Source organism: Phyllobates terribilis, unplaced genomic scaffold (assembly GCF_046119375.1).
Source record: "Phyllobates terribilis strain yellow unplaced genomic scaffold, ASM4611937v1 Scaffold_5__5_contigs__length_657084704, whole genome shotgun sequence".
NCBI lineage: Eukaryota > Metazoa > Chordata > Amphibia > Anura > Dendrobatidae > Phyllobates > Phyllobates terribilis.
Genome location: NW_027362765.1, coordinates 48,639,647 through 48,666,552, shown reverse-complemented (window position 1 = coordinate 48,666,552; position 26,906 = coordinate 48,639,647). Strand labels below are relative to the sequence as shown.

Here is a 26,906-nt window from a genome sequence, read left to right as displayed (position 1 = left end):
GTAACATCCTGCAACTTCTTTTTGTGGGGCTATATCATGGACTCAGTTTTTTTTGCCCTTCTGTCCCTCCCAAGACACAGGATCTTAATGCCTTGAGAAAATGCATCACTGAAACAGTGGAGTCCATATCTGAAGATATGATGGCATGTATCTAGACAGAACTAGACTACTTCCTAGATATCTGAAACATCAAACTAAGTGGAAGTTGGCTACAACACAGAAGTGAAAAACTGTGAAACAATGGCAAAGAGCCTTACATTATGATCTACTGGTTCTAAAACCAATACACTTAATATAGCTGATCTTTCCTTACTTTCCCATACACAGGAACATCCTCTCTGCCGAGTGCTCTCTCGTTCTCTGTTAGCACCATTGCCAGACATCTCTCACTGTTTGCATGTCAAGGCATGTAACTGCATGTATTTCTGCACGCGGTGCTTATACTCGATACGGAATACAGTTCATTTAAAATTTTGTTTCCATTTTTTCATGTTTTGCATATCATTAACACTTTTATCGATCCTGTGGTTTTCATAATTCCAATTTCAATGTTGAGAAGTATAATATCATTAAAATAGTAAAGTTGTTCAAGAAACTCAGTTTTATTTTTGGCAGGTGACTGTATCAGGAACTCCGAGGGATATGTGATATTAACAGATCTGAAAGCAGATGATCGTCATATACCACAAGAGCATGCTATTATCCCAGATATATTTCCAGCCTTTCACAGCAAAGATATACCAACTAATCCTTTACCACAGGGCCTATCTTCTGATTCATCACAGACTGATAAGCTAAATAAAAGAATAGGTGTTAAACATCAAAGATTTCACAAAGGGAAGAAGACATATTCATGTTCAGAATGTGGGAGATGTTACAGTCGGAAATCAAATCTTGTTGACCATCAAAAAAGTCACGCCGGGAAAACTCCATATTCATGTTCTGAATGTGGGAAATATTTTACATATAGGTCAAAACTTGTTTCACACCAAAGAATTCACGCAGGAGAAAATACATTTTCATGTTCAAAATGTGTGAAAAGTTTTGACAGGAAGTTAAGTCTAGTTATGCATCAGAGAATTCACAAAGGGGAAAAGTCATTTTCATGTTCAGAATGTAGGAAATGCTTTGCTACGGAAGTGAGTCTTGTTATACATGAGAAACGTCACGCAGAGGAAAAGCCATTTTCATGTTCAGAATGTGGAACATGTTTTAATCAGAAATCGAGTCTTGTTAGACATCAGAGAATTCACACAGGGCAGAAGCCATTTTTATGTTCTGAATGTGGGAAATGTTTTAACAATAAATCAACCCTTGTTATCCATCAAAGAATTCACACAGGCCAGAAGCCATATTCCTGTTCACAATGCGGCAAAGGTTACAAGAATAAATTTCATCTTGTTTCACATCAGAGAATTCACACGGGGGAGAAGCCATATTTATGTTCAGAATGTGGGAAATGCTTTAACCAGAAATCACATCTTGTTACACATCTGAGAAGTCACACAGGGGAGAAGCCGTATTCATGTTCAGAATGTGGGAAATGTTTTATCCAGAAATCACATCTTGTTACACATCAGAGAAGTCACACAGGGGAGAAGCTATTTTCCTGTTCGGAATGTGGGAAATGTTATGGGGCTAAAATAAATCTCATTATACATCAGAGAAATCATACCAAGGAGTAAGAATTTCTATTTTCAGAATAAAAAAAATGTCTAACTGAGACAACCAATTTTGTTGACTCCTGACGATTCACACAAAGGGCAAAGCCATGTTCATGTCCTTAATGTGGGAAATGTTCCGTCTAAAAACAAACATAATATCAACCTTTGTTGACATTTGCACTCCATAAATTAGGGGTGCCATCACCTGAGTGTAACTGAGTCAATCAGAGCAAGCCCTAATAGCAGCATATTAACCCCTTAAATGCAGCTGTAAACAATTACAGTGACATTGAAGTGGTAAGATGCAGGGAGTTTTCTTTCCATCACCCGGTGGCTTTCATTGTTTTGTTAAGACATTCGGAGACTGTATTCCAATGAAACTTGGTTTCATAAGAAATAATTTATTTTCAGGAGACTGCAATATTGTACCAGTAGTTGCAGGTTCAAGTTCTTTTAAGGGAACTATAAAAAGTTTGTAAAAAAAAAAAAAAAAAAAAAAAAGAAAGTTCTTTATTGTATGTATCTAATATATACTTACCTTGTAATGTCTTCACATCCTGTTCCGTCCAGATGTGTCCGGATCCCAGAATTCCAAGAGGCGGAAGTTTGTTGACCGCTGGTGATACCAGCCTCTTGCGCGGTACCACCAGCGGAACGCCGTCGTGCACATTCCGCCGCCGGGATCAGCCGAATGATTCACTGACCGCCGCCATCTTTGCACAGGAGGAGTGCATGCGCAGTTTTAATGTGACAGCCGCTATCTGCCTGCACAAAGATGGCGGCGGTCTGGTTTACTGCGCCTGCGCGAATTCCGCACTTAACACAGGGGGAGGGGTGAGTGCAAATAGGAAAAGGAGGACACACAGGGAGGAGACAGCTCAATCGAGAGAAAACATGAGGGAAGAATACAGCACAGGGGTGGAGAGAGAGAGCAGACAAGGGGGAGAGCACATGGGGTACACAAGTCAAAGAAGAGATCACATGAGAGGAGAAGACAGCAGATGGGGGAGAGAGAAAGCGCACAGGGGGGAGACAGCTCAAACGGGACAGCACATGAGGGGAGAACACAGCACAGGAAGGAGAGAGACAGCAGACAAGGGGGAAAGCACATGGGGTAGACAGGTCAAAGAAGAGATCACATGAGAGAAGAAGACAGCAGATTGGGGGAAGAGAAAGTGGATAGGTGGGTGAGCACATGGGGGGGGAGAGATTCTCAATGTTGCAAAGCCTGCCCCCATCGTGACATTACCGCCCTCCCGGCAATGCGGTCCTTGAGGTTTTTTTAACTGGTCAATGGTTTGTAAAGATGTTCACTTATAGCCTGGAAATACCTTTAAAAAGTCTAGTTTTGAGGATGGGGGGGGATATTCTCCTATTATTTATCCGAAAGGAAGATTTATATGTTTTCTTTTGTTTCTCTCTTTAACTTTTGTTGATGTAATCTCACTTCTAAATAAACTTTCTAACTGCTTCACTACGTGAGACTGAGACTTTTAATGGCTTCCACATTTTCCCATATGGTAAATATGGATGAGAAGAAATGAAATCGAAATGGCAGAAATTCAGTTTTGTTGATCACTCACTTTCTACAAAATATGGAATTAAAAGATAAGAAAGTCATATGCACCCCAAGTTAATCCAATAATTAAAAATGTAACTTTGCTCTCCAGACTGTACTAACAATAGAACAAATATTACAGAAGTATAATTTACAGAAGTCCTTTACCAAGTCTGATAAAATGTTTGGCGTCCCTGCAAAGTTCTTTTACAAATTCCTACAAATTATGCATGCTTTGGCTACGAATTTCCAAAACAAAGATGCCTAATATCGGACTATTCCCTTATAGGAATCTATAGGACTCGGTCACAAAATAATACGCTATGCCTAAAAACCAACATCTAGGTTGACATATATAACCAAAGCCAATGGCATAGTCATTTTCCAGACCTGAGCCTGTTTCTTTCCTGCCACAATACAAAGGCAGCCACAGTTAAGCCAGCATGGCTGTGAACTATATTAGGCTATGTGCCTACAATGCAGAAATGCTCCGAATTTTTTCCTGAGCGTTTCTGCGTCTCCCTGGCAGAAAAAATGCATGCGGATTGTACATGCTTTTTTCCTGCCAGGGACAAGCGGAAGTGAAGCGTTCTGCCCATGCATTTCCGCATGCGGGTTGTCAAGCACTTTCCAAGCGATTTTAGCATCACTTGGAAAGTGCTTGACAACTTGGTCACACTATATCAATCCATGCAACCGGCATGGATTGATATAGTGTGACCGAAAGAATGGTAAAAAATGAAAAAATAAATGTATACTTACCTTCCGATGGCCCCCGTTGTCTTTATCCGATGCGTCCTGGCTTGCCGTCAGCTCGCGGTACACTAAAGGACTTGCCGACGTCAGCGGTTGCGTGACCCGTCACATGACTAAATGGCGTCATGGCAGGTCCTTGAGTCCACCGCGAGCTGCCGGCAATCCAGGACGCATCGCGTGGGGAGCAGTGAATATTCATTTTCTTTAGCAGCGGGGACAGTGTAAGCTGCAGCGGGCGGCTGCTGCCTCCTGTGCCCCGCTCCTCCACCGCTACCGCTCCCCCCACACATATATACACCGCCCCAACATTCGGACTATAAGACGCACCCCCCATTTTCCTCCAAAATTTTGGAGGAAAAAAGTGCGTCTTATAGTCCGAAAAATACGGTAATTTGAATTTAGAATTAGAATTAATTTTTTTAAAATATTGCATTGTTATTGCCATGGGCTCACCTGGATTCGCTAAGCTGTAGGTTAGAGTGAGCAGCATGGATTGAAGGCTTTGATGCAGCAGAGCCTTTGAAGCTCTGGGAATACAACCTTCTCACCTAGATGTAGATTTATCGCAAGCCTGTGTTAATTGGGTTTGGTAGCACCCTTTGTGCTATCATTTATCTACAAGCTATTTCTCGTGTGTGGGCTTAATTTGCATGCAATTAAGCTGCATGGAGTGTCAGCTCCTCTTCTCTGCCAAATACTATAGGGGAGGGGTGATGAAGAGGGGTCTGGGAGGCAGAAATTTGTAATATTTTCTTAATATTTTTCTGACAGGCACGTAGACAGCATGGAATTGAATACATAGAACATCAGGTGGACCCAAGCCTCTACAAGAGCAGGCAGGACAGGAGCAGACGACTTGATTATTCCATCAGTTAATTTGTTGCAGGAGTGCAGTAGCACATAGGAACAGCATAGTTAAGTAGGCAATCTGGAACCATAATTCAGCAGAGTTGAGAGTGCTGCCAGCACCAGTAATATCATAGACAAGTTGGATATCAGGTGCAGTATCAGTCAAAAGTTTGGACTGATTGGTCTGTTCATGCAATGGTTTTCCTTGCTCTTATGTGACTGTGCACTTTGTAGATTCAGACTGAAGGTAGCAAACCACAATGATACAAACGAAAACTAGAATAGAATTAAAAACATTCATTTGAAACAAACCAGAATATGAGTTAAACCTTATATTCCTCAAAGGACCCCACTTTTACCCTGATGACAGGTTTACATCCTTTAGCATTCTCTCAAGCAGCTTCATCAGGTAATTCCCATGTAATGGCTTCCAAAGTCTTGAAGAAGCTTTTAGACATGTTGAACACTTGTTAGCTGTTTTACCTTCACTCTCGGGTTCAAAACAACTCAAATGGATTGAGTTTGGGTGAGTGTAGAGACTGTGTCATCTGAAACAGCACTCCATCATGGCCACAGAGCACTTACACAGCCTGGAGGTGTGTTTTGGGTCATTGTCCTGTTGTAATAAAAATGATGGCCCCACTAAGTGCATGTGAAATGGCATGTCATTGCAGAATGCTGTGGTAGCCATGCTGGATAAGTGTGTCTTGAATTTGGAATAATTCAGAAACCATGTCACAAGTAAAACAACCCCACGCAATCACACCTCTCCCTTCTAGATTAATAGTGGCCTGACACTTATAGAAACTGTCTAATTACTGTTTTGATCTGATAGAGATATGGTGTAACATCTATGCCGATTCGTGCCTCCTCCGTTTCCGCTTTGGGGGCTGGGCAGCAGATTGCTTTTGTTGTTTGTGACACGTGACCGCACCATTCCTGTTTTTTTCCTTGGATTTTTGTTGCTGCTTTATAAAGGAGCTATAGAGTTAATTTTGGTGTAGGTTTTGATATTTCCTTCCAAAGAGCCGTGGGCGAGGCAGTCAGCTATTTAAACCCCTGAAACTCTGACTCCACTGCCAGTTAATAGCATTGCTGTCCTGTTGTACACTGCTGTGCTGAGCTTCTGTTTGTTATTCCGATTATTTTGGTTCTTTGACTTTGGCTTGGCTTTTGACTACCTGACGGTTTTACGATTTTGTCCCTGATGTGACCTCTTGGCTATGACCCTGCTTGACGAAACTTCCAGCCTCTAGTTCGCTTCTTTGGACGGCAGCCCTTCCGTGGAAGCAATCCACTGGAATCTGTTGTAAGACCAGATCTCTGTACAGGGGTTAAAGGGTGAAGGTCGGGGTACCTCTGGAATCTGCCAGAAGGAATGGCTTGTGCCAAGTCTGTCCAAGACAGCCTTTTTGAGCCTGTGGCCTGTTAGTCGTGACACATGGCAGTTGAAACCAAATATTTCAAATTTTGACTTATCAAACCACAGTACAGATTTTTACTTATCTAATGTCCAGCTCTTGTGTTGCCTGGCCCAAAGAAGTCTCTTCCTGTTTGTGATCCTCAGTAATGGCTTCTTTGCTGCAATTCGACCATAAAGCTCTGCTTTTCGCAGTCTCCTCTGGACAGTTGATCTGTCTGTTACTTGATGTTTGTTCATCATTTATGATGGCTATTATCAGAATTGCTGTAAATTTTCTGTTTCTGAGGCTAAGTATGATAAACATATCCTATGCAGCAGAGATGATTCTTGGTCTTCTATTCTTGTGGCAGTCATCATGAGAGACAGTTTCATCATAATGAATGATGGTTTTCATGACTGTAATTGAGGATACCTTCAAGATTCTAACAATTTTCCAGATTGACTGAACTTCAGGTCTTCAAGTAATGATGGAGTGTTGTTTCTCTTTACTTAGTTGAGCTGTCCTTGTCATTTTCTGGCGTAGTACAGTTGTAGAAAAGAGCTCAGTCCTGTATATCAGGGCTGTGGAGTCGGTAAGCCAAACCCCCGACTCCCACTCTTCAATTTCCATGACACCGACTCCAACTCCGACTACACGACTCCAACTCCCTCATACATGGCTAATGTTTAAGTGATAAATTTACTGTAGCACAGATTCATCTCAGCTAAAAGTCTAGCCCCTTAGATCAGGAATAGGACAGACATTTATAGGACATTTTATAACTTTCCCAAATTATTATAAAAAAATATTCCCCACAAACTGCATTGAACTACTATACCCAAATTATTATATATTTTAGGAGTCGGAGTTGGTACATTTTATGCCGACTACACAGCCCTGCTGTATATGACATTGTACCGACACTGCCACTTCAAAAACACACTTTGTGGTCACAAACAGTTTGTGACAGCCAGTGATTGCACAAATAAACTCTTGACTAAGCATATTGTCTTATCTAGGGTTGAGCGAGCATGTTCTGTCCGAGTATGCTCGGGCCGAGCTCCGAGTATTTACAGCTGCTCTGTGATATGGTTGAATCGCTCCCGTGTGCATGATTTGCAACTGTTTGACAGTTTTATTACATGTGAGGAATGTCTATTTCTTACACATTTCTCACATGTAATAAAACTGTCAAACAGTCGCAAATCATGCACACGGGAGCGATTCAACCATATCACCGAGCAGCTGTACATACTCGGAGCTCGGCTCGAGCATACTCGGCGAAAGGGTTAATAGAACATACTCGCTTATCACTAGTTCTTATCCAGACTCCAAAGTAGTGTCAAATGGTATTCAGGACAGCAAGTGGCTTTGTCACACCCAAGTGGAACAAATTGCCCTCCACAGGTGTGGGAAACCTTATACTTGTCCTAACGAATCAGGCATGGATCAATAAGGATTTCCATATCCCTGCAGCTGATGTCAATGATTACATCGGCAATAGCATCTCGCTGACCATCATGATCTGCTGCTTCTCCGTACATTTCGTACACGCGCGGCTCCGCTCCGTACACCTCGTACACGCGCGGCTCCGCTCCGTACACCTCGTACACGCGCGGCTCCGCTCCGTACACCTCATACACGCACAGCTCCGCTCCGTACACCTGGCTCCTCTCCGTACACCTCGTACACACGCGTGGCTCCGCTCCGTACACGCGGCTCCTCTACGTACACCTCGTACACGCGCAGCTCCGCACACCTCGTACACGCGCCGCTCCGCTCCGCACACCTCGTACACGCGCCGCTCCGCTCCGTACACCTCGTACACGCGCCGCTCCGCTCCGTACACCTCGTACACACGCGGCTCTGTTCCGTACACCTCTTACACGCACGGCTCTGCTACATCCACACTGTAAACCCCTCCTGACCCCACACATAACCTTCACCTCATCCAGCACCATGACAACCAGCACAGCAGAGTCCTGCATCCACTGAGGCCCCTGATCATGTGACCCCTGACTCCTCCCCTCCTGTGACCTCATCACAGGTCCTGTGCGCACAGAACAGCCATATATGTGGTGGCGGCTCTGCAGGTGGAGGTATGTGGAGATCCCCCATTACTGGGCGCAGGGGGGCATTAACCCCTCCATTCCTGGAGATAGTTCCCCCCCTTCCCCCAGTTCTGCCATGTGTATATGTACAGTAATATAACGCTGGATGTGCTCATGTATACAGGGGGCAATAACCCCTCCATTCCCGGAGATAGTGCCCCCTCCCCCAGTTCTGCCGTGTGTATATGTACAGTAATATAATGCTGGATGTGCTCATGTATACAGGGGACATTAACCTCTCCATTCCCGGAGATAGTGCCCCCCTCCCCCCAGTTCTGCCATGTGTATATGTACAGTAATATAAAGCTGGATATGCTCATGTATACAGGAGACATTAACCCCTCCATTCCCGGAGATAGTGCCCCCCTTCCCCCAGTTCTGCCGTGTGTATATGTACAGTAATATAACGCTGGATGTGCTCATGTATACAGGAGACATTAACCCCTCCATTCCCGGAGATAGTGCCCCCCTTCCCCCAGTTCTGCCATGTGTATATGTACAGTAATATAACGCTGGATGTGCTCATGTATACAGGGGGCATTAACCCCTCCATTCCCGGAGATAGTGCCCCCCTTCCCCCAGTTCTGCCATGTGTATATGTACAGTAATATAAAGCTGGATGTGCTCATGTATACAGGGGGCATTAACCCCTCCATTCCCGAAGATAGTGCCCCCTCCCCCAGTTCTGCCATGTGTATATGTACAGTAATATAAAGCTGGATATGCTCATGTATACAGGGGGCATTAACCCCTCCATTCCTGGAGATAGTGGCCCCTCCCCCAGCTCTGCCATGTGTATATGTACAGTAATATAACGCTGGATATGCTCATGTATACAGGGGGCATTAACCCCTCCATTCCCGGAGATAGTGCCCCCCTTCCCCCAGTTCTGCCATGTGTATATGTACAGTAATATAAAGCTGGATGTGCTCATGTATACAGGGGGCATTAACCCCTCCATTCCCGAAGATAGTGCCCCCTCCCCCAGTTCTGCCATGTGTATATGTACAGTAATATAAAGCTGGATATGCTCATGTATACAGGGGACATTAACCCCTCCATTCCTGGAGATAGTGGCCCCTCCCCCAGCTCTGCCATGTGTATATGTACAGTAATATAACGCTGGATATGCTCATGTATACAGGGGGCATTAACCCCTCCATTCCCGGAGATAGTGCCCCCCTTCCCCCAGTTCTGCCATGTGTATATGTACAGTAATATAAAGCTGGATGTGCTCATGTATACAGGGGGCATTAACCCCTCCATTCCCGAAGATAGTGCCCCCTCCCCCAGTTCTGCCATGTGTATATGTACAGTAATATAACGCTGGATGTGCTCATGTATACAGGGGACATTAACCCCTCCATTCCCGGAGATAGTGCCCCCTCCCCCCAGTTCTACCATGTGTATATGTACAGTAATATAACGCTGGATATGCTCATGTATACAGGGGGCATTAACCCCTCCATTCCTGGAGATAGTGCCCCCCTCCCCCAGTTCTGCCATGTGTATATGTACAGTAATATAACGATGGATGTGCTCATGTATACAGGGGGCATTAACCCCTCCATTCCTGGAGATAGTGCCCCAGTTCTGCCATGTGTAGATGTACAGTAATATAACCCTGGATGTGCTCATGTATACAGGGGACATTAACCCCTCTATTCCCGGAGATAGTGTCCCCTTCCCCCAGTTCTGCCATGTGTATATGTATAGTAATATAACGCTGGATGTGCTCATGTATACAGGGGACATTAACCCCTCCATTCCCGGAGATAGTGCCCCCCTCCCCCCAGTTCTGCCATGTGTATATGTACAGTAATATAACTCTGGATGTGCTCATGTATACAGGGGACATTAACCCCTCCATTCCCGGAGATAGTGCCACCTTCTCCCAGTTCTGCCATGTGTATATGTACAGTAATATAACGCTGGATGTGCTCATGTATACAGGGGACATTAACCCCTCCATTCCCGGAGATAGTGCCCCCTTCCCCCAGTTCTGCCATGTGTATATGTACAGTAATATAACGCTGGATGTGCTCATGTATACAGGGGGCATTAACCCCTCCATTCCCAGAGATAGTGCCCCCTTCCCCCAGTTCTGCCATGTGTATATGTACAGTAATATAACGCTGTTTGTGCTCATGTATACAGGGGGCATTAACCCCTCCATTCCCGGAGATAGTGGCCCCTTCCCCCAGTTCTGCCATGTGTATATGTACAGTAATATAACGCTGTTTGTGCTCATGTATACAGGGGACATTAACCCCTCCATTCCTGGAGATAGTGCCACCTTCTCTCAGTTCTGCCATGTGTATATGTACAGTAATATAACGCTGTTTGTGCTCATGTATACAGGGGACATTAACCCCTCCATTCCCGGAGATAGTGCACCCTTCCCCCAGTTCTGCCATGTGTATATGTACAGTAATATAACGCTGGATGTGCTCATGTATACAGGGGACATTAACCCCTTCATTCCCGGAGATAGTGCCCCCTTCCCCCAGTTCTGCCATGTGTATATGTACAGTAATATAACGCTGGATGTGCTCATGTATACAGGGGACATTAAGCACTCCATTCCTGGAGATAGTGCCCCCTTCCCCCAGTTCTGCCATGTGTATATGACAGTATTATAACGCTGGATGTGCTCATGAATACAGGGGACATTAACCCCTCCATTCCCGGAGATAGTGCCCCCTTCCCCCAGTTCTGCCATGTGTATATGTACAGTAATATAACGCTGGATGTGCTCATGTATACAGTCGGCATTAACCCCTCCATTCCTGGAGATAGTGCCCCCTTCCCCCAGTCCTGTCGTGTATATGTACAGTAATATAACGCTGGATGTGCTCATGTATACAGGGAACATTACCCCCTCCATTCCCGAAGATAGTGCCCCCTTCCCCCAGTTCTGCCATGTGTATATGTACAGTAATATAACGCTGGATGTGCTCATGTATACAGGGGACATTAACCCCTCCTTTCCTGGAGATAGTGGCCCCCTTCCCCCAGTTCTGCCATGTGTATATGTACAGTAATATAACTCTGGATGTGCTCATGTATACAGGGGACATTAACCCCTCCATTCCCGGAGATAGTGCCACCTTCTCCCAGTTCTGCCATGTGTATATGTACAGTAATATAACGCTGGATGTGCTCATGTATACAGGGGGCATTAACCCCTCCATTCCCAGAGATAGTGCCCCCTTCCCCCAGTTCTGCCATGTGTATATGACAGTATTATAACGCTGGATGTGCTCATGAATACAGGGGACATTAACCCCTCCATTCCCAGAGATAGTGCCCCCTTCCCCCGTTCTGCCATGTGTATATGTACAGTAATATAATGCTGGATGTGCTCATGTATACAGGGGATATTAACCCCTCCATTCCTGGAGATCTCTAATGATTTACTAACAGCTAAATCTAATGGTCACTACTCCCTGCTGATTCTCCTGGATCTCTCTGCTGCATTCGACACTATGGATCACCAGCTCCTCCTCACTATGCTCCGCACTATTGGCCTCAAGGACACTGTTCTCTCCTGGTTCTCCTCCTATCTCTCTGACCGCTCCTTCTCTGTGTCTTTTGCCGGCTCCTCCTCCTCGCTAATTCCCCTTACTGTCGGGGTTCCTCAAGGATCAGTCCTAGGCCCCCTTCTTTTCTCCTTATATACCGCTCCTATTGGACAAACAATCAGCAGATTCGGTTTTCAGTACCATCTCTATGCTGATGACACCCAATTATACACCTCTGCTCCGGACATCACCCCTGCATTACTACAAAAGACCAGTGATTGTCTTTCTGCTGTGTCTAGCATTATGTCCTCCCTCTACCTAAAACTGAATCTGTCAAAAACTGAACTACTTGTCTTTCCTCCCTCCACTAACCTACCCGTGCCCGATATTGCCATTTCTGTTTGTGGCTCAACCATTACTCCCCAGCAACAAGCCCGCTGTCTTGGGGTCAATTTTGATTCAAATCTTTATTTCACTCCTCACATCAAATCACTCGCTCGTTCATGTCATCTACACCTCAAAAACATCTTAAGAATCAGGACTTTTCTCACCTTTGACTCGGCAAAAACTCTTACTGTAGCTCTTATTCATTCTCGTCTTGACTATTGCAACGCTCTACTAATCGGTCTCCCTCTTACTAAACTCTACCCTCTCTAATCCGTCCTTAACGCAGCAGCCAGGATCATATTCCTCGCCAACTGCTACACCGATGCCTCTTCCCTGTGCCAGTCATTGCATTGGTTGCCCATCCAATATAGAGTTCAATTTAAACTTATCATGCTTACCCACAAAGCGCTCCATACTTCAGTACCCCCCTACATCTCCTCTCTTGTCTCAGTCTACCACCCTACACGTGCCCTCCGTTCTGCAAATGACTTAAAACTAAAATCCTCCATAATCCGAACTTCCCACTCCCGTCTCCAAGATTTCTCGCGTGCTGCGCCAATTCTTTGGAATGCACTACCCAGGACAGTTCGATTAATTCCCAATACCCACAGTTTCAAGCGAACCCTAAAACCACATCTCTTTAGACTGGCGTATCGCCTAAACACACTCTGTCCGTCCCAGTTTTCCCCCATATTAAAATCTTCTTCAACTTCAGGTTCATACCAAACATGCACTTAATAGCCTCTGTCAGGACTGTACACATACTGGCTGGCGACCGGTCCATGTCTTATTATTTATCCTATTTAGTATATCAAGGCTGCATTATACAATATATGTACTTTTTACCTTTTGTGTCTCCCCCATTTCCTCATAGACTGTAAGCTTGCGAGCGGGGCCCTCACTCCTTTCGATATGAGATATGCTTATTCTGTATTGTCTGTATAAGTCCCCCCTAAAATTTGTAAAGTGCTGCGGAATATGTTGGCGCTATAAAAGTAAAAACTATTATTATAGTGCCCCCTTCCCCCAGTTCTGCCATGTGTATATGTACAGTAATATAACGCTGGATGTGCTCATGTATACAAGGGGACATTAACCCCTCCATTCCTGGAGATAGTGCCCCTTCCCCCACTTCTGCCATGTGTATATGTACAGTAATATAACGCTGGATGTGCTCATGTATACAGGGGACATTAACCCCTCCATTCCAGGAGATAGTGGCCCCTTCCCCCAGTTCTGCCATGTGTGTATGTACAGTAATATAACGCTGGATGTGCTCATGTATACAGGGGACATTAACCCCTCCATTCCTGGAGATAGTGCCCCCCTCCCCCAGTTCTGCCATGTGTATATGTACAGTAATATAACGCTGGATGTGCTCATGTATACAGGGGGCATTAACCCCTCCATTCCCGGAGATAGTGCCCCCCTCCCCCAGTTCTGCCATGTGTATACAGTACAGACCAAAAGTTTGGACACACCTTCTCGTTTAAAGATTTTTCTGTATTTTCATAACTATGAAAATTGTACATTCACACTGAAGGCATCAAAACTATGAATTAACACATGTGGAATTATATACTTAATAAAAAAGTGTGAACCAACTGAAAATATGTCTTATATTCTAGGTTCTTCAAAGTAGCCACCTTTTGCTTTGATGACTGCTTTGCACACTCTTGGCATTCTCTTGATGAGCTTCAAGAGGTAGTCACCGGAAATGGTCTTCCAACAATCTTGAAGGAGCTCCCAGAGATGCTTAGCACTTGTTGGCCCTTTTACCTTCACTCTGCGGTCCAGCTCACCCCAAACCATCTCGATTGGGTTCAGGTCTGGTGGTCAAATAGCCCTTACACAGCCTGGAGGTGTGTTTGGGGTCACTGTCCTGTTGGTCCAACTAAACGCAAACCGGATGGAATAGCATGCCGCTGCAAAATGCTGTGGTAGACATGCTGGTTCAGTATGCCTTCAATTTTGAATAAATCCCCAACAGTGTCACCAGCAAAGCACCCCCACACCATCACACCTCTTCCTCCATGCATCACGGTGGGAACCAGGCATGTAGAGTCCATCCGTTCACCTTTTCTGCTTCGCACAAAGACTCGGTGGTTGGAACCAAAGATCTCAAATTTGGACTCATCAGACCAAAGCACAGATTTCCACTGGTCTAATGTCAATTCCTTGTGTTCTTTAGTCCAATCAAGTCTCCTCTGCTTGTTGCCTGTCCTTAGCAGTGGTTTCCTAGCAGCTATTTTACCATGAAGGCCTGCTGCACAAAGTCTCCTCTTAACAGTTGTTGTAGAGATGTGTCTGCTGCTAGAACTCTGTGTGGCATTGACCTGGTCTCTAATCTGAGGTGCTGTTAACCTGCGATTTCTGAGGCTGGTGACTCGGATAAACTTATCCTCAGAAGCAGAGGTGACTCTTGGTCTTCCTTTCCCGGGGCGGTCCTCATGTGAGCCAGTTTCTTTGTAGCGCTTGTTGGTTTTTGCAACTGCACTTGGGGACACTTTCAAAGTTTGCCCAATTTTTCAGACTGACTGACCTTCATTTCTTAAAGTAATGATGGCCACTCATTTTTCTTTGTTTAACAGCTTTTTTCTTGCCATAATACAAATTCTAACAGTCTATTCAGTCGGACTATCAGCTGTGTATCCACCTGACTTCTGCACAACACAACCCATGGTCCCAACCCCATTTATAAGGCAAGAAATCCCACTTATTAAACCTGACAGGGCACACCTGTGAAGTGAAAACCATTTCCGGTGACTACCTCTTGAAGCTCATCAAGAGAATGCCAAGAGTGTGCAAAGCAGTCATCAAAGCAAAAGGTGGCTACTTTGAAGAACCTAGAATGTAAGACATATTTTCAATTGTTTCACACTTTTTTTGTTAAGTATATAATTCCACATGTGTTAATTCATAGTTTTGATGCCTTCAGTGTGAATGTACAATTTTCATAGTCATGAAAATACAAAAAAATCTTTAAATGAGAAGGTGTGTCCAAACTTTTGGTCTGTACTGTATGTACAGTATAATAGGAAAATACTAAAACCTTATGTGTCATATTTGTCTGTACCTATGCCTATGGTAGATTTTTTAGTCCTATTTGTCTGTACCTATGCCTATGGTAGATTTTTTAGTCATATTTGTCTGTACCTATGCCTATGGTAGATTTTTTAGTCATATTTGTCTGTACCTATGCCCATGGTAGATTTTTTACAGTTACAACTCGCTTCTCTGTGTTCCTGAACTGAGAGAAGGAGGGGGATGTTTTGAGAGTGAGATAAGGCTGGAAGCTAATGTAAGGCTGTGTGCCCACGATGCAGGAATGCTCAGGATTTTTTCCTGAGCGTTTCTGCATCTCCCTGGCAGAAAAAAATGCATTCGGATTGTACATGCGTTTTCCTGCCACGGACATGCGGAAATGGAGCGTTATTCACTGACATTTCCGCATGCGGATTGACAAGTGCTTTCCAAACGATTAGCATCACTTGGAAAGTGCTTGTGACAGCTAGGTCAAACTATATAAATCCATGCAAACAGCATGGATTTATATAGTGTGACCCGAGAGAGTGGATAACAATAAAAAAATAAAATGTATACTTGCCCTCCGATGGCCCCCGGTGTCCTGCTTTACACTCCGTTCTCCCTTGCCGACAGCCGTGGATTGAAAGACCTGCCGACGTAAGCGTCGCGTGACCCGTCACATCCCGAAGTGCCGGGAAGCAAGCAGGAGCGCAGCGCGGGCCGCCAGAAGCTAAGTATATATTTATTTTTTATTTTATTCTTTTTTTACAGAATTTTTAATGGTACCTGGGTGTGGATGAGACTCTCCTCTCCTCTACACCCGGGTACCATCCGCACATTAGAACGCGCCAATTACGCAAGTACAGTCTTGCGGAATTGGCGCGTTCTAATGCAAGTCAATGGCGGCGAAGACGCAGCACTTCCGCAAAATAATTGGTAGTGCTGCGTTTTTTTCCGCAATGATAATCCGCAGCGGAAATTTCCGCAGCATGTGCACAGCACATGCAGATTATCATTGGGGAACATTGCTGACCTTCTACCATGCTTTTTTAATGCGTTTTCGCAGCTGCAAAAACGCTGCAGAAACGCATTAAAAACGCATCGTGGGCACACAGACTTAGGCTATGTGCCCACGTTGCATTTATGAAGCAGAAAATTTCCGCTGCATAAATGCAAGTCCTCTCCCGGAAAAACGCATGCGGAATTCCGCACGCGTTTATCGCGCATTTTTCGCGCGTTTATCACGCGTTTTTCACATGCGGAATTGCCTTGCGTTTTTTATGCATTGGACTAAGGCAATTCCGCTTGCGGAAACGCAAAATTAAATGACATGCTGCGGATTTTTGAACGCGGCATAAACGCTGCGGAAAAATCCGCAGCATGTGCATAGAACTTGCGGAATCCCATTGGGGACCATGGGGTGCGGATATACATGCGTTTTTCAAGCGTTTACGCTGCGGAAATTCCGCAGCATATACGCTTGAAAAATGCTACGTGGGCACACAGCCTTAAGATTGTCTACCTTGAGATAGTTTATAAACCCTCCTCTCACACATCCAGGACCCTAGCAACCACAGAATGCAGAGTAAGTGGACATGCTAGCTGGGGCATATCTTACAGAAGTCAAGCTGCAACACCAGGCTCTCCCATCATCACTTTGGCAAGTATTACGAATAACCGTTTTAAGCTCCGTTTTTTTTTTTAATAAGTTCATATTAGTGACAGAAAGTTACTTTCCCAGTTTCATTAAGATTTTTTTAGGGATTCAGTCTTTATGTGCCGCCATATTCTTCCATACCTATGCCTAGTGTGTTATCATGGTTGGAAACTGAATAACAGTTTTAAGCTCCTTTTTTTTATTGGAATAAGTTCATATTAGTACAACAAGGTTATTTTTCTAGTTTCATCAAGATCTTTTTAGGGATTCAGTCTTTATTTGAATTATAAAGTTGCTATATAGAAATGTATGGGTGTTCAACTTTCTTCCCAAAATAATCTCTGCTAATGGTAACCAGATCTTCCATCTAAATATAGCACAGTAAATGTTATCTGTCCTCGATCTAGCTTGCCATATAATAAATGGCTCCATACAATGTAGCTGCTCCTGCAGAAGTCAAGTTTTCACTTCCAGGATGGATGATAATTCTTCGGTTTGGGTTTGTTGGGGATAAAACTTGGAGTACTGTGCTGGTAGCTGCAAACGTTGGACCTCTGCACTGTCTGTCAAATTTTCTTCACGCCACCGGTAGGAAAGCGCTTTAAGCCGGCATGGTTGTTGACCTTACCATACTCACCCTACTGTCTTATACGTTGTCTATTACTATTTACAGTTAAAATGTAGGAATATACAGCATCATAACTGTTATCTAAAGTGCTTCTATTTTAAAGAATATACCTTGTTACTGTCTCATACAAAGTATTTGTGGATATGGTGTAAAAGTTACCAACTTTTATGACATTTCAGAGGATACATAGGATTTTTCTCTTCAGTATGCTTACTTTCAAGAACTAACAAAAAGGTAGTATGAAGTTTTGTGTGATTTATGGCTTAGCTTCTTTTGATACTAATCTTTAGTGTACATTTACTTAAATTTTAAAATTGCTTTTCATTTCAGACTGAATTTTATTTTATTGAATCAGCTTTGGCTTCAAGCAGTTTTGAATAATTTAAGATTTCTAATTTTGCATTAAATAGTTAAATTAAAATATATAAATATTTTTATTTAAAGAATAACTATCAATTGTTTTAAATTAATATTTTTATTATATAAAAAAAATTGAATAGTTCTTTATTATTATTTTTTTTTAGTTTTTGTAACTATTCCTACACTAAACTGTCCCTAAGGCTATGTTCACACGCTGCGTTTTTTGCTGCGTTTTTTCTCCTGCTTTTTTTATGCCAATTATGCTAATTTAAAGCAGCAAAGTACAGTACAAGCAAAGTCTATGAGATTTGCAAAATTGCTGTTCACACGCTTGTTCTTTTTTACCTGCATTTGTTGTTTATTATCTGCTTTTTTCAAAGAATGAACATGTCAATTCTTTGCTGCGTTTTTTGCTGCTTTGCTCCATAGAAAGCAATGATAAGGCAAAAACGCAGCAAAAAAACGTAGCAAAAAACGCAGCAAACCAACATTTTGCAAGCAGGTCAAAAGTTCATGGTTTTTCCTACGATTTTTGCTGCTACCTAATTAGTATAAAAAACGCAGCAAAAAACACCTCAAAACGCACAGTGTGAACTTAGCCTAAATCACTCAGTTGCAAAAACGCAACTGACTGTCCCTTGCTAAGCTATCCTCCTAAACCGTTTTCACACGCTTTAGTAGAATAAATGCGCGTGCACGCGCGTCCCCGGGCATCACATGAGTGCTTAGCTCGCTTCTCATGGGAAGCGAGCCAGCGCTCAGCTGTACTGAATGCATGGCAGCCGTGCCATCCCAGGCATCTCCCGAGGCTTCAGCGTATATACGCTCTGTATACAGACCAATGCTGCCTGCGCAGCATCGCTCTGTATACCGCGATGTGCTTGCACGCCGGCGAGGACGCGCACACGTCATCAGCCGGCGTGCACGTGCATCCCGGCATTTGTTCAGTTGCGGGACGGCCCAGAAGAGGAACTTCGTGGGCCGACAGGAGGGTAATTAAGAAGTTTTTTATTTTTAAACCGGTCCAAATGGGTTCAGGGGGGAGGGGACAAAACCCTTTCGCAACCTTGGGTTTTGTCGTTTTTGCATTTTCGTTTTTTGCTCCCCTTGCTCCCAGAGCCATAGCGTTTTTATTTTTTGGTCAATATCGCCGTGTGAGGGCTTATTTTTTTGCGGGATGAGTTGTACTTTTCAACGCCATTACTAGTTTTACCATATCGTGTACGGGAAAACGGGAAAAAAATTCCAAGTGCGGTGAAATTGCAAAAAAGTGCAATACCACAGTTGTTTTTTATTAATTTTTTTACCACATTCACTGAATGGTAAAACTGACCTGCCATTATTATTCTACAGGTCATTACAAGTTCATAGACACCAAACATGTATAGGTTCTTTTATATTTAAGTGGTGAAAAAAAATTCCAAAATTTTGTAAAAAAAAAATTAAAAAAAATAGTCATTTTCTAAGACCTGTAGTGTCTCCATTTTTCGGGATCTGGGGCTGGGTGAGGGCTTATTTTTTGCGCGCTGGGCTGATGTTTTTATTGATAACATTTTGCTGTAGATCCGATGTATTGATCGCTCGTTATTGCATTTTATTGCAATTTTGCGGCGACCAAAAGTAATTCTGGCATTTAGAATTTTTTTCTCGTTACGCCGTTTACCGTTTGGATTAATTATTTTTTTATATTGATAGATCGGGCGATTCTGAATGCGGCGATACCAAATATGTCTATGTAGGTTTTTTTTTTCACTTGTTGCATGCTTCTATAGTCTCCATAGGAGACTAGAAGCAGCAACTGTCCGATCGCCTCTGCTACATACAGGGGATCAGCAGATCCCCTGCATATAGCAGAATTGGTCCTGTGCTATGAGCGCCAACCACTAGGTGGCGCTCATAGCGACCAGATCATGACAACCACAGGCGTCTGCTGCAGACCCTGGGTTGTCATGCCCATCCATCGGTGACCCGCGATCACGTGACGGGGTCACCGGTGGGCGGGGCTTAGGACGCGCTTCCCGGAAGCGCGCGTTAAATGCCGCTGTCGGAGATTGACAGCGGCATTTAACATGTTAACAGCCGCGGGTGGATCGCGATTCCACCCGCGGCTGTTGCAGGCACATGTCAGCTGTAAGAATCAGCTGACATGTGCTCGGTTCAGTGCGGGCTCACCGCCGGAGCCCTCACTGAACCGGGGGAGGAGTCCTAAGACGTACTAAGACGTCATAGGTTGCAAAGGGGTTAAATCCCATGGTAATCGCAAACACTACAAGAACAAGATATTTTTTACTACTGCACCATCAATCGTTAAAGAACAGAGGGAAAACTTATCACAGCCACACATGAAAGTTTATAAAGCACAGTGTACACGTTTCATACCTCCACAATATGAAGCTGCTTTAGGACCGCGTGATGTAAAGCAGGCACAAAACAGTGCTATGAGAGAGTGTGTAAAGCGTCATTTGTGCTAAGATGATGTTTATTCCATAGTTGAATTGGAGCGCTTGTTTGGTGGTTTTGTAAAGCAGCTAGATGTCCTACATGATTTCTATTGTATCCTTGCAAAAGAAGAACTAATAGAAGAAGCGAATACATTTGCAAAACACAAGGACAGCAACTTTAGTTGTGACACAACTTTCGAGTTTGGTGATTTTTATGTGACTACTGTCACATTTAACCACCCTGCTTTTCAAAATGCATGTGTAATTCCAATTTTCATATTGATGCACCAAAAGAAAGATAAAGGTACACACAGAAAGTTCTTCAATTTTATTTCTGAAAAATGTCCAGCATTTAACAGCAACATGGTGAAAATCATTACTGACCGTGAAAAGGCAATTACAAACAGTATAGATGCACAGCTCCCCAGGTTAAACGATTCCTGTATTGGAACCACATGAGGAAAGATGTGCAATACTGGACGCAAAGGCACGGTGGACATGACGCGCCCAGGGGATGGGGATGACTCGGCGCCCGGGCCTTGTTGTTGGTTTTGGGGGATGCCGCGGTGGCCGGCTCCCGGGCCCGTACCCTGGGGTCACTCTTAAAAAGCAAGAAGGAATTGGGGAAAAGGTGTAATTGGGTAGGAAAGAGTTCGTGACGCCACCCGTGGTGTCTGGTGAGGATCACCAGCGCTGCTACAGTCCTCTGAGGCCGGTGGTCAGGCAGCTTAGACGGTGCGGCTCCCCACAGGTGGAGCGGGGCCTCAGGGCAGCATAGGAGAGGGGATGCAGGACAGAGGGGACCCAGCCGGGTCGGAGGAAGAATAGGCACACACACGACAGTTCACTTCAGTACCTTTACTGGTGGTGTTTCAGGCACGATCCGGGGCACTGTAGGGTGAAGGGTGCATTTCAGGACTCTCCCCAATGAGCGGGTGTGGGGCCTCCTGTTTCTTGCCTTTTCCTGGTAAGTTTATGACCTGCCTGGAGCTAGGCCTAACTTGGTCTCTGTCTTGCACCGGCTGACCTGGTGGTAGGGCCTTCTGTTGGAGTTCACACTCTCTGGAATTTTGGGCCTCAGTGACTCCTGACCCTTGTATTACAGTCAGCTTTTGGTATTCCTGGGACATGTAGTTCGCCAGGGGTTCCGGTTGTTTCTGCTGGTCCTAGAGATCCTTGCAGACACGGACCCGGTGTCCGGTATATGGTCTTGAAATGAGCTGGCTAAGCTCCTCTGCCCCCTATGTAGCTCGCTTACTCCACTTGCTTTTGGCCGCTCGGGGCCCTCACTAGGCTTCACTCTGGCAGTAGGCCTCGCTACTCTTCACCTCTCTTATGGCGTCGGCACGCCTTAGGCTCACTAGTCTGAGCTCTCTCTGGACTGAGCTCCACTGCAGGCTGACCTCTCTCAGGCTCATCTACTGCAGGAACTGACTGTGGACTCCAGACTGAACTGCCTAGCTCCACCTTCCCTATTTATATCCCTAACGGGCTCCCTCTGGTGGTCTGAGGTGGAAGGTGGAGGTGTGTGTATGCTGTGAGGGCCTCTTGTGGAGGAATCCCTCCATGCACCCCTCTAGGATCTGTGGCACGAATACGCAGCAGGGGCGCCACAGACAACAAATGGACAAATTAACATATGAAAGCTGTATTTACAGTTTAATGAACAGCAAGACACCAAACGAATATGTAAGTAAGTTAGAAGAACTTAGCCAACATTGGACAGAAGAATTCCTCACTTACTATAAGAAGCACCTGGAATCAGATATCCTCAATTACTGTGCACGGTGGCTTTTAGAAGAACCCAACATGTTCATAGAACCTTCAGGAATAACAACAAATCAAAGTGAGAGTTTTAATTCTGTGCTAAGAAGACTTCATGATGGGAAAGAAATAAACATGGAAGGTTTTGTTCTGTCTATGTTTTACTTAACTTCTTACTACACGAAGAAAGTTCTGAGAGGGAGATGTGGACTGGGTAACTTCAACTTGAAAGGAGAGTTCCGAGCTCTTAACCCAGCTGATGTATCATTTCCTGAAGTACGGGTAACACCCGAAAGCTTGGTGGAATTTTTAAAGGAACAAAAACTTGTGATCACAAAAGAAAATGCAGTAAAACAGGAAGCCATCTGCCAAGAAGAACAATGGCAGAAGGAATTCTCAATACACCAGGTGGTATTGTGTTGGTGCCACAGAAGAAAGTATTCCTCGTTAAAGGTTTTAAAAACGAATCTTACATTGTGCAACTTTTCCCAAAGACTTCTTGTTCATGTCCATCATCCAGACAGTGTCCCCACATTATGGCAGTTCAGCTATCAGTGGGATTGGATCCAAGGGAAGAGACAGATGAAGGAAATCTAAGCAGGTTGTACAAAAAACAAAGGGGAAAAGGAAAAAGTGGACCGTAGTTCACTTCTAAACCATCATTGACATCTCCAGCTGATGACTCAATCCAAAGCATGAATCGAAATAATGGAGACCAGGAGGCAATACTTACAACACAAGTTATGCCAGGATACAGTGCACGAACTGAAAAAATTGTTAAAATATCACCACCTGAACCATCCGTAGGTATGTCTAAACTTCATGTCATAACCACAAAAAAGGTTGTTCCAGCAAGTAAGTCAAAAGCGGTCATTGTGAAAAAGAAACTGAATTTGCAAAAGCCTCTGAAAACATCAACCCCAAAACGAAGTATAAGATCAGAGGCAGAATCACTGAAATACTACAAAACCAGTGGAATGAAGTTAATCAGTGCAATTGCTGAGACACCTGCACATAAACTACCAAATGATGTTATCGCTGAAGTGGACCGTATAATGATCAACAAGATCAACATGGATACTTTAAGTGGACAGCAGTGGCACGATGACACAATTATTGATGCATACTTGGCACTACAATGTAGTGTAGCCATGGGGAAAAACCCTCACCTGAAATTTGCCTACATTCAATGTAACTTCGTTGATGCATTTTGCAAGAAGTGGACCAAAAGCAAAACACCCTATCACACTACAATGATACATGGGAAGAGAAACAACATATGGCACAAGGATATCATATTAATACCTTTCTATATATTTGGCAACCATTGGGTGCTAACAATAGTAGTGCCAAAATATAGAAGTGTCTATTATATTGACAGCAAGTACAGTGCAGAGGATAAGACAGTTGTACAGGCAGTCCATGTTCTTCTGAAGGTGTTATCCCATTTGTGTGAAGGAGAGCCATATAACAAAACATGGAAATGGGTGAAGCCAGTTGATGTCCTGATACAGAAGGATGGCTCCAGTTGTGGAGTTTGTTTGTATCTGGGCACATGTTTTAGCAAATGGGACCACCATTAGACTAAACCATGATGAAGTACACAACTTTCGTGATTTTATTTCTACTGAATTACAAGCAGTGGTTCCAGGCACGGTAAAAGTTACCACAGTTACTGGTGATACAACTGTGACACTCCCAGAAGTAAGTAGTCAGTGGTGGTCAGATGCAGATTTTACACCAACAGCGCAACCGGACCTCGAAACTTTTGTACTGTTAATTGGATGACTAATTTATGTAATACAATTTGGGAAGCCAATTCAAGCATCTGTTATGCAGGAGTTAATTGTTGCCAGCCTAATAAAAATGTGTGTGCAACAGAGGAAGATATGAAAATGGTTTTCTTTGAATTTGCATGCCAAGATTGGTACCACAAAGCATGTGAAGGACTATCTGATAAACAATTACCATCTATGTACAAATGCAGAAAATGTCAAAATGCTGAATTTGAGGTGTAAAGTACCTTTTCCTTGTTAGTATGTAACATTATTAAGCAACTTATATTTTAAGTGTAAACAGAATATGTTTGATTTCTTTTTAAAGAGTAACTATCAATTTTTTGTTATTAACATTTATTCCATAAAAAAAAAATTTTGAATAGGTCTTTTTTTTTATTCTTACATTTTTCACACATCCTACAATAAACTGTCCCTAAATCACTAATTTGAAAACATGCAACTAACTGTCCCTCGCTAAACTATTCTCCTAATGCGTATTCAGATTGAAGACTTTTTAGGAGAATGAATGCCCGAGGATGCGCGTGCACGCGCATTCCGGCAACTGTTCAGTTGCACTTTGGCCCAGAAGAGGAGCTTTGTGGGCCGACAGGAGGGTAAGTAAGAAGTTTTCTTATTTTAAACAGGTCCTAATGGGGTAAGGGGGTTCTAGAAAAAAAACCTTCAAACATGATAGTTACTCTTTAATATGGTTTTGTCAAGTATTCGTAATCCATTCAGTTGTGTAAATGTTAACTTAAATATTGCTCTCAAATAAAATAGTTTTATGTAACTTAGACTTGATGCTATGTTTTGATTTGTTTTAAATAAGGTTATGTCAATATTCGTAATCCGTTCAGTCATGTAAGTGTTCACTTAAAAGTATTTTCATTACAGAAAAATAATTATGTAACTTATACTTCATCATCTAATCTAGGATTCATTTCAAATCTACAGTAACATATATGTGACTTGTGTTTACAACAGACAGCTTAATTTAGCCTCATAAGGGCTCGTTCACACAGGCAGCGTTTGCGCGTTTTTTCAGCGCATCCGTTCTGCGCTGAAAAAACGAGCCTATTGTTGTCAATGGGCTAGTGCAGACACTGTGCTTTTTCTGCGCATCGAACGGATGCGCAGAAAAAAGCGACAGCATGTCCGTTTTTGCCGCGCACAACGGACTGCCGCCTATTTGAATGACTGTGTGCGCTAAAAACCAGCAACACAGTAATTCAGCATGCGCTTCTTATGCGCGTGCGCATAAAAAGCACATGCACATAACGGAGCCAAAACGGCCAGTGTGAGTGAGCCCTTAATTTTTTTTTAAATAAAGTAAACTGTATATTTTATTTTCAGTAAACTGAGATCAGAGAGATTATATAAATTAAGAAAACCATTTAAAAAAACGGTGCCATTGCCATAGTCTTGTGTGAAAATCAAACAAACAAAAACAAGGGCTTTAAGGCAAAATTTTTCGATAAAGATCTACTTAGGGATTCACTGTTTATTTGAAATGTAAAGTTATTATATAGGAATGTATGAATTAACATTGTTGAAAACAGAATTACATTTTTAAGCTCTGCTTTTCTTGTTGGAATAAGTTCATATTAATGACAAACTTATTTTCAGAGTTGCATCAAGATCTTCTTAGGGATTCAGTGTTTATTTTAAATTTAAAGTTACTATATAGAAATGTATGGGTTTGCCTTGTTGAAAACACAATTACAGTTTTCACCTCTGCTAATTTATTGAGTGAAGTGGAAAGGAAAAATACATTAAAAAAATTCAACTGTAAAAAAAAAATACCATAGGCCTAGGTATAGAAGAATATGGCGGCGCATAAAAACTGAATCCCTAAAAAAATCTTCATGAAACTTGGAAGATAACCTTGTTGCACTAATATGATCTTATTCCAATAAAAAAACCGGAGTTTAAAACCTTTATTCTGTTTCCAACCATGATAACACACTAGGCATAGGTATGGCAGAATATGGCGGCGCATAAAGACTGAATCCCTAAAAAAATCTTAATGAAACTTGGAAGATAACCTTGTTGTACTAATATGAACTTATTCCAATAAAAAAACGGAGCTTAAAACCGTTATTCAGTTTCCAACTATGATAACACACTAGGCATAGGTATGGAAGAATATGGCGGCGCATAAAGACTGAATCCCTAAAAAGATCTTAATGAAACTGGGAAGATAACCTTGTTGTACTAATATGAACTTATTCCAATAAAAAAACCGGAGCTTAAAACTGTTAATCAGTTTCCAAAAAAGTTAACCCCTACATTCATGTATAGCAACTTTATGTCAAATAAATACATAAGTAAATAAATTGGTTACTCTGCTTCAAATAGAGTGAAGTGGAAAGGAAAACTAAATTAAGAAAATGAAACTGTAAAAAAAAATCTACCATAGGCATAGGTATAGATAAATATGGCATATAGGGTTTTAGTATGCACCACAGTAATATAACGCTGAATGTGTTCATGTATACAGGGGGCATTAACCCCTCCATTCCCGGAGATAGTGCCCCCTTAGCCCAGTTCTGCCATGTGTATATGTACAGTAATATAATGCTGGATGTGCTCATGTATACAGGGGACATTAACCCCTCCATTCCCGGAGATAGTGCCCCTCCCCAGTTTTGCCATGTGTATATGTACAGTAATATAATGCTGGATGTGCTCATGTATACAGGGGACATTAACCCCTCCATTCCCGGGGATAGTGCCCCCTCCCCCCAGTTCTGCCATATGTATATGTACAGTAATATAACGCTGGATGTGCTCATGTATACAGGGGACATTAACCCCTCTATTCTCGGAGATAGTGCCCCCCTTCCCCCAGTTCTGCCATGTGTATATGTACAGTAATATAGCGCTGGATGTGCTCATGTATACAGGGGACATTAACCCCTCCATTCCCGGAGATAGTGCCCCCTACCCCCAGTTCTGCCATGTGCATATGTACAGTAATATAACGCTGGATGTGCTCA

The 26,906-nt window shown here is 43.2% G+C and overlaps 1 pseudogene; it reads left to right on the top strand.

The window, feature by feature from the left end:
• The window catches only part of LOC141271434 (uncharacterized), a 129,733-nt pseudogene that overhangs the window by 24,934 nt on the left and 77,893 nt on the right, over positions 1-26,906 (top strand).